Raw genomic sequence first — 12,251 nt, forward strand, 5'->3', positions numbered from 1 at the left:
GAAGGGAGGAGCAGGTCTGAATGTGCTGTAATGAAGGAATGAAACTGGGAGGCATTACTCCTGCTTTGAAGGATCATCCAGCCACCCATTTTCTACCGCTTGTCTCTTTCGGGGTCGCGGGGGGTGCTAGAGCCTATCTCAGCTGCATTCGGGCAGAAGGCGGCGTACACCCTGGACAAGTCACCGCCTCATCACAGGGCCAACACAGACAGACAACATTCACACACTAGAGACCATTTAGTGTTGCCAATCAACCTATCCCCAGGTGCATGTCTTTGGAGGTGGGAGGAAGCCGGAGTAGAACCCACGCATTCATGAGGAGAACATGCAAACTCCACACAGAAATACCCCGAGGCCAGGGATCGAACCCAGGACCTTCGTATTGTGAGGCAGACACTCTAACCCCTCTACCACCGTGCTGTCACCAAATAATCAGTTTCTTGCAAATGCTTATAAAACAAATTCTGCAACCAGATGCTCTTGCAAAATACAAACCCTGTTTCCATATGAGTTGGGTAATTGTGTTAGATGTAAATATAAACGGAATACAATGATTTGCAAATCCTTTTCAACCCATATTCAGTTGAATGCACTACATAGACAACATATTTGATGTTCAAACTCAATAAACTTTATTTCTTTCGCAAATAATCGTTGACTTAGAATTTCATGGCTGCAACACGTGACAAAGTAGTTGGGAAAGGGCATGTTCACCACTGTGTTACATGGCCTTTCCTTTTAACAACACTCAGTAAAGGTTTGGGAACTGAGGAGACACATTTTTGAAGCTTCTCAGGTGGAATTCTTTCCCATTCTTGTTTTATGTACAGCTTAAGTTGTTCAACAGTCCGGGGGTCTCCCTTGTGCTATTTTAGGCTTCATAATGCGCCACACATTTTCAATGGGAGACAGGTCTGGACTACAGGCAGGCCAGTCTAGTACCCGCATTCTTTTACTATTAAGCCACGTTGATGTAACACGTGGCTTGGCATTGTTTTGCTGAAATAAGCAGGGGCGTCCATGGTAACGTTGCTTGGATGGCAACATATGTTGCTCCAAAACCTGTATGTACCTTTCAGCATTAATGGTGCCTTCACAGATGTGTAAGTTACCCATGTCTTGGCCACTAATACACCCCCATACCATCACACATGCTGCCTTTTACACTTTGCGCCTAGAACAATCCGGATGGTTCTTTTCCTCTTTGGTCCGGAGGACACGACGTCCACAGTTTCCAAAAACAATTTGAAATGTGGACTCGTCAGACCACAGAACACTTTTCCACTTTGTATCAGTCCATCTCAGATGAGCTCAGGCCCAGCGAAGCCGACGGCGTTTCTGGGTGTTGTTGATAAACTGTTTTTGCCTTGCATAGGAGAGTTTTAACTTGCACTTACAGATGTAGCGACCAACTGTAGTTACTGACAGTGGGTTTCTGAAGTGTTCCTGAGCCCATGTGGTGATATCCTTTACACACTGATGTCGCTTGTTGATGCAGTACAGCCTGAGAGATCAAAGGTCACGGGCTTAGCTGCTTACGTGCAGTGATTTCTCCAGATTCTCTGAACCCTTTGATGATATTACGGAGCGTAGATGGTGAAATCCCTAAATTCCTTGCAATAGCTGCTTGAGAAAGGTTTTTCTTAAACTGTTCAACAATTTGCTCAGGCATTTGTTGACAAAGTGGTGACCCTCGCCCCATCCTTGTTTGTGAATGACTGAGCATTTCATGGAATCTACTTTTATACCCAATCATGGCACCCACCTGTTCCCAATTAGCCTGCACACCTGTGGGATGTTCCAAATAAGTGTTTGATGAGCATTCCTCAACTTTATCAGTATTTATTGCCACCTTTCCCAACTTCTTTGTCACGTGTTGCTGCCATCAAATTCTAAAGTTAATGATTATTTGCAAAAAAAATAAAAATGTTTAGGAGTTTGAACATCAAATATGTTGTCTTTGTAGCATATTCAACTGAATATGGGTTGAAAATGATTTGCAAATCATTGTATTCCGTTTATATTTACATCTAACACAATTTCCCAACTCATATGGAAACGGGGTTTGTACAATTTATAGTATGTTATTATTTTGTGTGATGTATTAAGTTTAGATTGTTTTAGCCCGTGTCATTGTTTAACAGTTGAAGATGTAATTATTGCACAGTTGTAATCATACGTATATATAAAACCACTCTGAAAGTCAATAACAGGGGTTTGATTTATTAATGTTGCGTATGCATTGGGCCGGTAATTAAAAACAACTATTTGTAGTAGAAGCATTTAAAGGGGAACATTATCACCAGACCTATGTAAGCATCAATATATACCTTGATGTTGCAGAAAAAAGACCTTTTTTTTTTTTAACCGATTTCCGAACTCTAAATGGGTGAATTTTGGCGAATTAAACGCCTTTCTATTATTCGCTCTCGGATAGGTGACGTCACATCGGGAAGCAATCCGCCATTTTCTCAACCACCGAGTCAAATCAGCTCTGTTATTTTCCGTTTTTTTCGACTGTTTTCCGTACCTTGGAGACATCATGCCTCGTGGGTGTGTTGTCGGAGGGTGTAACAACACCAACAGGGGCGGATTCAAGTTGCACCAGTGGCCCAAAGATGCCAAAGTGGCAAGAGATCGGACGTTTGTTCCGCACACTTTACCCACGAAAGCTATGCTACGACAGAGATGGCAAGAATGTGTGGATATCCTGCGACACTCAAAGCAGATGCATTTCCAACCATAAAGTCAAAGAAATCTGCCGCCAGACCCCCATTGAATCTGCCGGAGTGTGTGAGCAATTCAGGGACAAAGGACCTCGCTAGCACGGCAAGCGATGGCGGCAGTTTGTTCCCGCAGACGAGCGAGCTAAACCCCCTGGATGTCTTGGCTCACACCGTCCCTTATGCCACTGAAGATGATCAGGAGAAGAATATCGACCCTAGCTTCCCTGGCCTGCTGACATCAACTCCAAAACTGGACAGATCAGCTTTCAGGAAAAGAGAGCGGATGAGGGTATGTCTACAGAATATATTAATCGATGAAAACTTTATTCATTACTCGCGGTTTTATGTAAATTATTATACATAAACTGTGTTTACCAATAATTTAGCTTAAAAACATTACAACACTTAAAAACAAACACATACCAATCGTTGGTTGGAAGGCGATCGCCGAATTTGTCCTCGCTTTCTCCCGTGTCGTTTTCTTCGGTTTCGCTTGCATACGGTTCAAACCGATATGGCTCAATAGCTTCAGTTTCTTCTTCAATTTCGCTTAAACCGCTGAAATCCGAGTCTGAATCCGAGCTAATGTCGCTACCTTGCTGTTCTATGCGCCATGTTTGTTTGTGTTGGCTTCACTATGTGACGTCACAGGAAAATGGACGGGTGTATATAACGATGGTTAAAATCAGGCACTTTGAAGCTTTTTTTTTGGGATATTGCGTGATGGGTAAAATTTTGAAAAAAACTTCGAAAAATAAAATAAGCCACTGGGAACTGATTTTTAATGGTTTTAACCCTTCTGAAATTGTGATAATGTTCCCCTTTAAGTCCCATCTTAAAACTCATTTGTATACCCTAGCCTTTAAATAGACCCCCTTTTAGACCAGTTGATCTGCCGTCTCTTTTCTGCTGTGCGGGGTGCACCAGATGAGGCGCTAGCTGTCCAAAGTGGGGACCCAGGGTGGACCACTCATCTGTGCATCAGTTGGGGACGTCTCTGGACTGTAGTTTCTAAAGTTCCTTGAAGGCAAAGTGATGGGGGATGTCACCTATAGTTTTATTGCGCTTTCTGTCATGAGTTTACGTTCCTTGCATGTGCGCCACGCTAAAAAAAAAAAGGGTCGAATGTCTGGATCTGAAAAGAAAAAATTTGAATCTGTGGGGGGGAAATGGTCAAATATCAAAATACCGTATTTTCCGCAATATAAGGCGCACCTAAAAACCACAAATTTTCTCAAAAGCTGACAGTGCGGCTTATAACCCGGTGCGCTTTATATATGGATAAATATTAAGATTCATTTTCATAAAGTTTCGGTCTCGCAACTACGGTAAACAGCCGCCATCTTTTTTCCCCGTAGAACAGGAAGCGCTTCTTCTTCTACGCAAGCAACCGCCAAGGTAAGCACCCGCCCCCATAGAACAGGAAGCGCTTCTTCTTCTACTGTAAGCAACCACCCGCCCGCGTAGAAGAAGAAAAAGCGCGCGGATATTACCGTACGTTTCATTTCCTTTGTGTGTTTACATCTGTAAAGACCACAAAATGGCTCCTACTAAGCGACAGGGATCCGGTTCATGAAAAGACGCAATCTCTCCATCCGCACACGGATTACTATTTCACAGCAACTGATATTCCTGTGAACCGCACTGTGGATACAACGGGAGCACGTACGGTGAATATTCGCACCACAGGGAATGAGAAGTCATCCTTCACTGTGGTTCTAGCTTGCCATGCTAATGGCCAGAAACTTCCACCCATGGTGATATTCAAAAGGAAGACCTTGCCAAAAGAGACCTTTCCAGCCGGCGTCATCATAAAAGCTAACTCGAAGGGATGGATGAAGAAAAGATGAGCGAGTGGTTAAGGTAAGTTTAAGTTTACGCGAAGAGGCCGGGTGGCTTTCTTTCACGCAGCTCCGTCCATGTTGATATACGATTCCATGCGCGCCCACATCACGCTGGTTTTTAATATATTATTAAAGTTTGACTGACCTATCTGACTGTTTTTTTGACATTCCTTTAGCGCAGTTAGATGCGGCTTATAACACGGGGCGGCTTATAGGTGGACAAAGTTTTGAAATATGCCGTTCATTGAAGGCGCGGCTTATAACCCAGGGCGCCTTATGGTGCGGAAAATACGGTATATGAAAGTGACCAATGAAAAGGAATTCATTCAAAAGTGTGAATTAATATTATATTCAACCTGGGAAAAAAATGTGTGCACTTATTATTTTGAAGACACGGATTCTTCAAAATCAGACATAAAAACTTTTGGTTTGAAGGTAAATTTTGTCAAGTGAAAAATATTTGGCCTTCTACCATCCTAGTCACGTCCGATGTGTCCTTGGGCAAGACACTTCACCCCTTGCTCCTGATGGCTGCTGGTTAGCGCCTATGGCGTCACACTAGTGCCAAAAATCCGAGCGCATAAAAACTGTTATCGCGCGCTGATTCTCCACTTTGTGAGCGCGCGCGACATCCTTTTGCGCGCGCGTGGTGCCTTTTTGCGCGCGTGCCGTCTCGGTCTGTGCGCTCTCTGTGTACTCCTGGCATCTCTCCTCGCGCTGTCATGTTTCTTTTTGGCACTTTGGGGGCGGGTATGCTTAGACGGCCCCTCCTTTCTGATTGGTCAGGCGAAAAATGCTGAAAAATGCTGAGAGCCAATCAGAAGTATAGCAGGGCGGGTCATCGTCAATATGTATCAAGATTTACGGAGGAAGAAGTGGATAAAAAAATAGTCGCGCACTGATGAAGGTTATTTCATACCACATAAACTAGAGATGCGCGGTTTGCGGGCACAACCGTGGAGTCCGCGGATCGGGCGGATGAAATTTAAAAAAATTAGATTTTATCCGCGGGTCGGGTCGGGTCGGGTGGTTGAAATAAAAATAAAAAAGATTTTAAATAGATTCAGGCGGGTGGCAGTTAAACCAATTGGGAAATATATATACATAGTTAAATGTTGTTACCCACATACGAAAAACGAGCAGGCACCTGCAGCATATGCCACAACAGAAGAAAAAAAAAAAAAGAGATGGATTTTACGGAGCGGAGAAGGGACGCCTCGCCGGAGTTTGTAACAACCCACCTGCCGAATCAACTAGCCCTGAAAATGGATGGCGCTGGAGCGTCGGGCTCATACGCGGCCGTCGCCGGCAGCAAGACGCGCTTGGAAGTGCGCTCAGCGCGGCTCCCATATGATTGCGCACTGGTGTGTGTCTGGGTCGTGACAGCGTGGCACGCGAATGTCTGCACTGCATTGGATCAGTCTCCTTTCTTTAACAGGCAAAAGCTTTATAACCTCACTAATGCCTTGCATCGTCTATATTAGATATATAACAACGGGCGGGTGCGGGCGGATGCGGTTCTGATCAAATGTTACATCGGGTGGATGGCGGATGGTTGACGACTTTCTGATGCGGTTGCGGATGAAATAATTGCCTATCCGCGCATCTCTAACATAAACACAATACAGGGTAATACAAAATGTGAGCCAAATAAATAATAAGACAACAAACACCATAATCACATCTTTCAGCCAGAACTGGTCCACCAGCAATAACATTATTTTATATTTTCACTTCTTCTTGAACATTTGTTTTCTAATTTATGGAATTTCTTTTGATTCAGCCATAAAATTAATGAAATAATCTTTGAATTTTGTTTTTAAAATGTTAAAAATAGCCTTTTAATAATGTATTCTGAAACAGTTTAAAATAATCAGAGAACTGACTAACACTGACCCTACACAACTATGTTGCACAATTAAGTCTTTTTTTTTTTTTAAAGCGAAAGAGGCAATTTCAACAGGTACAGCATCCTGTGTCATATCTACATGTAATAAGATTTGTAACAAGGCAAACCGTTTGTAAATTGGTCGAAAATCGAGCAAGTTATGGTAATTTAATTACCGTATTTTCCGCACTATTAGCCGCACCTAAAAACCACAAATTTACTCAAAAGCTGACAGTGCGGCTTATAACCCGGTGCGCTTTATATATGGATTAATATTAAGATTCATTTTCATAAAGTTTCGGTCTCGCAACTACGGTAAACAGCCGCCATCTTTTTTCCCCGTAGAAGAGGAAGTGCTTCTTCTTCTACGCAAGCAACCGCCAAGGTAAGCACCCGCCCCCATAGAACAGGAAGCGCTTCTTCTTCTACTGTAAGCAACCACCCGCCCGCGTAGAAGAAGAAAAAGCGCGCGGATATTACCGTACGTTTCATTTCCTTTGTGTGTTTACATCTGTAAAGACCACAAAATGGCTCCTACTAAGCGACAGGGATCCGGTTCATGAAAAGACGCAATCTCTCCATCCGCACACGGACTACTATTTCACAGCAACTGCCTAAAGACTTTCAAGAAAAGCTGGCTACTTTCCGTGCATATTGTAAAAACAAGATAGCTGAAAAAAAGATCCGGCCAGAGAACATTATCAACATGGACGAGGTTCCACTGACTTTTGATATTCCTGTGAACCGCACTGTGGATACAACGGGAGCACGTACGGTGAATATTCGCACCACAGGGAATGAGAAGTCATCCCTCACTGTGGTTCTAGCTTGCCATGCTAATGGCCAGAAACTTCCACCCATGGTGATATTCAAAAGGAAGACCTTGCCAAAAGAGACCTTTCCAGCCGGCGTCATCATAAAAGCTAACTCGAAGGGATGGATGGATGAAGAAAAGATGAGCGAGTGGTTAAGGGAAGTTTACGCGAAGAGGCCGGGTGGCTTTTTTCACGCAGCTCCGTCCATGTTGATATACGACTCCATGCGCGCCCACATCACGCTGGTTTTTAATATATTATTAAAGTTTGACTGACCTATCTGACTGTTTTTTTGACATTCCTTTAGCGCAGTTAGATGCGGCTTATAACACGGGGCGGCTTATAGGTGGACAAAGTTTTGAAATATGCCGTTCATTGAAGGCGCGGCTTATAACCCAGGGCTGCTTATGGTGCGGAAAATACGGTAATAAGATTTGTAACAAGGCAAACCGTTTGTAAATTGGTGGAAAATCGAGCAAGTTATGGTAATTTAATTAGTACACGTACCATTGACATCAATGTAATGATTGAGGCTAGATGTCCCAGGTAAGATGGCTACAACGTTGCTACGCTGGAGAATGATTGGTCATATGAAAAATGCTCACAGCCAATCAGAAAGGAGGGGCCGTCTAAGCAAACCCGCCCCCAAAGTGCCAAAAAGAAACATGACAGCGCGAGGAGAGATGCCAGGAGTACACAGAGCGCGCACAGACCGAGACGGCGCGCGCGCAGAAAGGCACCACGCGCGCGCAAAAGGGTGTCGCGCGCGCGCACGAAGTGGAGAATCAGCGCGCGATAACAGTTTTTATGCGCTCGGATTTTTGGCACTAATGTGACGCCATAAGCGCCTTGCATGGCAGCTCCCGCCATCAGTGTGTGAATGGGTGAATGTGGAAATAGTGTCAAAGCGCTTTGAGTACCTTGAAGGTAGAAAAGCGCTATACAAGTATAACCCATTTATCATTTATCTTAGCACCACACTGGCACCTTCTAATATTATGAACGATAAATGCAACAATGCGGGGTAGAACTAAAAACACACACATCTTGTTCAAATGACACTAATTAAAATCTGCCCGACTGAAACGTCATTTCAAACAAACATAAGCAAAGAAAGAGTACCGTATTTTCCGCACCATAAGCCGCCCTGGGTTATAAGCCGCGCCTTCAATGAACGGCATATTTCAAAACTTTGTCCACCTATAAGCCGCCCCGTGTTATAAGCCGCATCTAACTGCGCTAAAGGAATGTCAAAAAAACAGTCAGATAGGTCAGTCAAACTTTAATAATATATTAAAAACCAGCGTGATGTGGGCGCGCATGGAGTCGTATATCAACATGGACGGAGCTGCGTGAAAAAAGCCACCCGGCCTCTTCGCGTAAACTTACCTTAACCACTCGCTCATCTTTTCTTCATCCATCCATCCCTTCGAGTTAGCTTTTATGATGACGCCGGCTGGAAAGGTCTCTTTTGGCAAGGTCTTCCTTTTGAATATCACCATGGGTGGAAGTTTCTGGCCATTAGCATGGCAAGCTAGAACCACAGTGAAGGATGACTTCTCATTCCCTGTGGTGCGAATATTCACCGTACGTGCTCCCGTTGTATCCACAGTGCGGTTCACAGGAATATCAAAAGTCAGTGGAACCTCGTCCATGTTGATAATGTTCTCTGGCCGGATCTTTTTTTCAGCTATCTTGTTTTTACAATATGCACGGAAAGTAGCCAGCTTTTCTTGAAAGTCTTTAGGCAGTTGCTGTGAAATAGTAGTCCGTGTGCGGATGGAGAGATTGCGTCTTTTCATGAACCGGAAACCTGTCGCTTAGTAGGAGCCATTTTGTGGTCTTTACAGATGTAAACACACAAAGGAAATGAAACGTACGGTATATCCGCGCGCTTTTTCTTCTTCTACGCGGGCGGGTGGTTGCTTACAGTAGAAGAAGAAGCGCTTCCTGTTCTATGGGGGCGGGTGCTTACCTTGGCGGTTGCTTGCGTAGAAGAAGAAGCACTTCCTCTTCTACGGGGAAAAAAGATGGCGGCTGTTTACCGTAGTTGCGAGACCGAAACTTTATGAAAATGAATCTTAATATTAATCCATATATAAAGCGCACCGGGTTATAAGCCGCACTGTCAGCTTTTGAGTAAATTTGTGGTTTTTAGGTGCGGCTAATAGTGCGGAAAATACGGTATAAACTATTAGTTGTGAGGGTCTGGCACTTATTCAGTGGCTGCTTTGATGTCCCTAAAAAAAAAGCCCATATGATTTGTTCCCTCTCTCAAAAGAGGCTTCATTAATCAAGTAAGTCCCTGGTCAATTAGTGTGCCGCTGACAGGGGGCTGTCGTCATGGGAGTTTGTTTGTGGTGGCTGTCAAAGGCTTTTACAAGCACCGCCATGAAGCGGCAGGTTAGTGTCACAAAGGGCAGGAAGGCCACGGGAAAGCAGGAGATGCTGGCATTGACACTTTTGTGACGGGGGCAATTAATCCTACCCCGCTTGCTTTGGGACGGGGTCTTGAGCGGCCTCGACCCCAATGTTCGGCTCCTCTCAGACGGGCTGAGGCTAAGCTGCTGTCAGTAAAGGGCCCCGTCACACCGTAGGGCCGGGGTCAACACCTTTTCTGTCCGATAGCAAGCAGCGGAAGCCAAGAGAAGGCCTTCACCTGACAGCCAGCTAATGCTTGGAGTGGGCCAAGAAATAAGAGGGAAGCTTAAGCTGTATTGTTGGCCCTCAGACGACAGAGGAGCTGAAGTGGCAACACAGAAAGAGGCATAAAGGTGAAACCAAACGCCATTTAATAACTGGGACTGGGAATCCTACACTTGGGCTGATGAAGAAGGAATTGATGGGACACCAATAGGTGGCTTGGCTCACTTGCAGCCACAGACAAGTAGCAAGAAACACGTCAATAATGAATAAAGCAAAACATGTTCTGGACCAAAAATGACTTCATATTGTCTACCAGAGGTGGGACCAAGTCATTGCTTTGCAAGTCACAAGTAAGTCTCAAGTCGTTGCCCTCAAGTCAAGTCCGAGTCAAGTCCAAAGTCAAGACTGGAAAGTCTCAAGTCAAGTCCCAAGTCCTGCATTTTGAGTTTAGAGTCCTTTCAAGTCGTTTTAACCACAGACTAATGTATTTACACAGATTGTGTATGCGTTTAAAATGCTGTATTTATTTATTAAAACAAGTGCATTTGAAATTGCAGGGAAAAAGATAGTGCTGACATTGCACTTCATAATAGCACTATTAACCAGTCATTTTAAACATTTAACTCATTCCTTTACACAATAAACACATTTGAAAAAACAAGTGCAACTGTACTTATTTGCACAAAAGTGTTAACATTGTATTTCCATGGCATATTGCATTGTAACTAGTTCCACAGCAGTTTCTATCCTGTTCTTACCTTATCTCATTGATCTCATCTCATACTGTATGTGTGTTGATGTGTGCGTACACATGAAAAACATAAATATATGAACATAACAATGAACAGAGTTGTACTTTTTAGATGTCAGGGCCCTATGCAATATGTACACATATTCTTAATATAGTATACATTTTAACTGACCTTTATTTGACTATGTTTGTCTTTTTGTAGGTGGCTAAAATACGCGGTGCTGCTGACCGCCGTCTAACGTTACGTTACGTTACTGTGTGTGATACATTGACTAACGTAATGTTACTGTGTGTGATACATTGACTAACGTAACGTTATGTGTAGGTACCTCATGAGACCCTGCTTAAAAAAAATCACTTGACAAAAAGTATGAATAAGGTAGCGAACTGCAGTGGACGCAACAGATTGCCGTGTTTGCAAAGACGTTATAACCATAGACATCTTATAAGTAGACGCAGCATTGGCTGCTGTGACGTGAGCAATTTGGCCGCCATCTTGAAGTGGTGATGAGGAGCCGGCGAGCAGCCTAAACTGACAGTTGACAGGTAGAAAACAAAGATGGTGTTCAGCGTACTACTCCCGTCCAAAGGCAAAACCCAGTAACTCAATTTTGGTCAAAACTGAGCTGATAATAATTTTGGAGTTACTAGGACATTCTGAACGAAAATTGCAGGCTGGAATTGCGGATACCAATTAACATCAACAAAGCAGAAATCAAATCTCTGTGAATGGATGGGACTTTAATATAAAATAGATTGGTTTTCGTTTGTTTTATCAAAATCAGCTAGAAGTGAGTTACTAGGTTCTGCTTTTGGACGGGAGACTATTGGTTGTATTTTATGAAAATAATATTAGCACAGAGTTGAGAAGGAGCAAAGATCTTCAATATTTGTATGTGAAAATCACAAATAAATCTTCTGGGGGAGGATGACGCCCCTACAGGGGTTTGCTTTACAAACTTTCAGCCCCACCTAAAACAAAATTCACCAGCCACCACTGATTATGATGCGTTCTCATTTTAGGCAAAATATAAGACAATACTTTCTTAACAGTATAATTGTAACCAGGAATAAGTCTTCAAGTAACAATATTCAAATACTAACATTGTTGGGTAAGACAGAATTTGGTTTTATTCTGAATTCAGTGAAACAGATTGGTGGTTTTAGCTGATATGAAGACTTTCAGGTGTTTATATGTTTAAGTATTTGGCAGACGCTTTTATCCAAAGCGACTTACAGAAAAAAAATACATATAACACAATCACTGCAAACATTATCATTTAAGGGAAGAATGTAATAGAAAATATCAATACAAAGTGTCAAGACAGAATAAACTCTGCTGCTGCAGCAACAGAGATACAGTCTATAAGATATATGGATATCTAATGTTGTTTATGTAGGATATACGCATGTATATATAACCTAATCATATTGTTTCTTCAACTTAAAAATAGCTGACCATTTTTTTTCCCCCTTCTCTGGGATTATATTCCCAGTTTTGATCTCGGACGTCTGGTCACTTATAGTGTATAAGAATATTATATTACTGTTAAGCAAACTATGAATAATAAAACACGCCAA

The 12,251-nt window shown here is 43.0% G+C and overlaps 1 protein-coding gene across 2 annotated transcripts in view; it reads right to left on the reverse strand.

Moving 5' to 3' along the window:
• The window catches only part of rpa1 (replication protein A1), a 100,837-nt gene that overhangs the window by 21,814 nt on the left and 66,772 nt on the right, over positions 1–12,251 (reverse strand). The gene's annotated exons all lie outside the window — the stretch shown is intronic.

Source organism: Nerophis lumbriciformis, linkage group LG17, assembly GCF_033978685.3.
Source record: "Nerophis lumbriciformis linkage group LG17, RoL_Nlum_v2.1, whole genome shotgun sequence".
Classification (NCBI taxonomy): domain Eukaryota; kingdom Metazoa; phylum Chordata; class Actinopteri; order Syngnathiformes; family Syngnathidae; genus Nerophis; species Nerophis lumbriciformis.